We start from the raw sequence: 3355 nt of genomic DNA, 5'->3' as shown, positions 1-3355 counted from the left end.
TAGATAGATAGATAGATAGATAGATAGATAGATAGATAGATAGATAGACAGATAGATAGATAGATAAATAAATAAATAAATTCAGGGGTTCTCTCCAGGGAATATGTTGATTCCTAGATGGCGGGAAATGAGCTTTTTATGACTTGTAAGTTCTTCAAAATTCAAGGTTTTTCCCTCTTGAAAACGATTACATTAATCAATGAATTCCAAAGAAAAAGGGGATTATCCCCGGGAAAATGTTGATTTTTAAATGGTAGGAAATGAGCATTACAGACTTCTGAAGTGTCTTTTAATGACTTTTAAGTTGTTCAAAATTCAAGGTTTTCTCCTCTTGAAAACGTTCAGGTAAATTTTTCTCATTCTTATTACAGTAGGCCTAAATAATAGGCCTTATGTGTGTATACATACATTTAAAAATGAGTAATTGCATACGTATTCTTATTACATGAACCCCAAAAAGAAAGGGGGTTGTGGTGATACACAACAATGTTAGATTCTTACAGTAGTGGCAGGTGACAGATTTACTACTAGAATTAGAGGAAGAATCTGATGATGAAATGGGCTATGATGATAATGAATTAAAAGACATGGCATGAAATTGAAATACTAAAAAGAGGACATCTAAGACATAGGTATCCAATAACCATATTGTGATGCAATAATTATATGAAATTATATTTTAAATTTTATTGATGTGATGATTCACTGTTGGTCTGATGAAATGAAATAAATATTAATAAACATTTAATAAACATTGTTCATTAAGCTTAAATTTTCATTAAGTTTGCTAGCAATGGTTGCTATGGTGATTACCTATTTTTAACACCATTATGTACAACTTTTTTCAACAAAGACCGTGTGTTATTTAAAAAAAAAGTAAATAAATTTCAGGTTTTATTTTAATAATTTACCAAAAAAAATAGAATATTTTAATTAGCAACAGTTGCTTTCATACTAAATTCTGTTATCTTAAGATATTTAGTAAACATTTTTTCATAAATCCTATACTAATTTATTACTAAACTTTAGGTCTTCATTATATAATTATTTTATGAAAAAATAGGAAATTTAAATTTGCATAGCAACAGTTGCTATGGTGATGACCTTTTATTTTATACATCAATGTGTTAACTTTGTTCAATAAGAGATTTTAATAAACTTTAAGCTTCCTGTATACTTAAATTTCATGAATAAAATAGGAAATGTAAATTTGCATAGCAACGGTTGCTATGGTGATTGAAATTGTAGTTTTTCTTAATGCAAGATTCATTTTCGATGAGACGAATATCTTGAGTAAGTTTCACCAATTGTTGATGATTATTATTCGATTAATGTTATTTTTTATATAATTTAGCTAAAACTATAATTTAAAGCGAAAAATGGCGGCCATTTTGAATGCGTAAGTTGGAGGTGTTCCCCAAAGAAATTTTGGGTAATTTTGAGTTCTGGACTTCTCAAGACCTATATTTTCAGAAAATATCAAAATTAGCCGGTAGTACTTCCATTGCCACCTCGACGATTTTTAGAGGACTTTTTGGCCATAATCTCTTCGCCTATTATGCAGGACGTCTAGATACTCGACAGGACCTGATTCTTCTATGGCCGTCTGAATCACCTTGATGACCCCGGTCATCGCACCTTTCTGTACGCCACGTCTCTTCTTCACCTGATCCATAGCAATGGTTGGTCTTGAAGAAGAATTTCGAATATAAAGCACAAAAATCCTGCTAACTGCTAACCTGTATAAGAAAATCACTACTGTAAGAACATGCGAGAAACTCCCGATCCGGATACCAAGAATATGATGATCGAATCACTGGCCAATAAGACACTGGAAATTGTAAACGCGTAGGCCCACGTGTGATTGGTTGATGATAGAAACGCGCTCAACTTGCTAACCGATCAGGCGTTCTCACAAAGGTGCTAGCGGTTAGCGCTAACGGTTACCTCCCGATCCGGATACTAGGGTTCTCGAGAGAACCAGGGATGAGATTTCTAAATCGTCGTCTACATCAAATTACGCGCTTTGGTGATGATGTTTTAAAATGAAATAGAGGGCGCAATTGCCATATCGTACAGAGATGATGAAAAATGCAGACACACCAAGGAAGAGAAAGTTTAATACCATTACTAATAAATATTAACATAATTTTACTAATATGGAAATTGATAGCCAACTCAAAGATATCCTAAATAAATGAACAAATTACACCCCTACACCCCTTTTAAACAAATTAAGAAGGATCTAAATAAAGACCTTTTAATTTCTTTAATATTATTACTACTAAAATATATCCATCAGAATAATATATATAAATCTTATAACATTATCAAACCAACACTCCCGATACGGAAACCCCATATAGCTCATTTACAACGTTTATTAAGACATCCATACACTAAAACAAACACGAAGCTGCTTTAACACCTTAGTATCTCTAGAATTGTAATGTATAAGAAATTTTGCCTGTATAGCAACCCAAAATATTACCAAATCGCACTATAAAGAACTAAAAAAATTATCTTAGAAGACATAATAATCCGAACAGTTGATAATAATTTAGGACTATGTAATAATTCTAATTGGTATTATAATGAGTGAAAAAACCCAATTAAATTGTAATAATTATTTAAAAAAAAATCAGCTCCAATAATAACAAAAGGGAAATTACATTTACAAAATAGAATAATAGAACTAATTAATAACAATAATAATGATAATGGTGAAAACATAATACTATAAATTACTACGATCGTAGTAGATGGAAAAAACAAAAATCAAAATCCTGTCTCTGGACATATTCCCAAACCCCATAAATTGAAAAATAAAACTTCACCTAATACAGAATATCTTAAAAGGAAGATCAATATTCAGAGCGCACTTAAGATCACTTCTCCCATGTCTACAATTTTATATAATTAATAACCAGCGTATCAATAACCAACTTTCCGGTATTAAAGAAATGTATTCGCTTCCCCATAATTAATAATTCTTTTGACTTCATTACCCAAACACAACAATTGCACATTATACAGTCAGTCAGACAGACAGACAGAGCTTTTTTCGTTACGTGGGATTTCGAAAACCTTTATAAAAATTTAATAATCCGAAACACTTCAAATTCGATTAATCAGGCACGCAAATTACTTAACATTGATAATAATTCTACTGCGTACCTCCTCAATTAAAATTTATTAATTAATGTTTATGCTCTTTTACAGCCCAAAATATATTTTATCGACAAATTCGAGGAATACAAATGTGATCCTATCATACCTCACAAATTTCAAACTTCGCATTAATCTAAAAGAGTATGATTTTCTTCCTAATGTCTACAAATCAAATAAATTTAAT

This window comes from Anneissia japonica, unplaced genomic scaffold, assembly GCF_011630105.1.
Source record: "Anneissia japonica isolate Jap-2015-1 unplaced genomic scaffold, ASM1163010v1 scaffold581_len1011336_cov187, whole genome shotgun sequence".
NCBI classification, from domain to species: Eukaryota; Metazoa; Echinodermata; class Crinoidea; order Comatulida; family Comatulidae; genus Anneissia; species Anneissia japonica.
Note: the sequence above shows the minus strand (reverse complement) of the source record.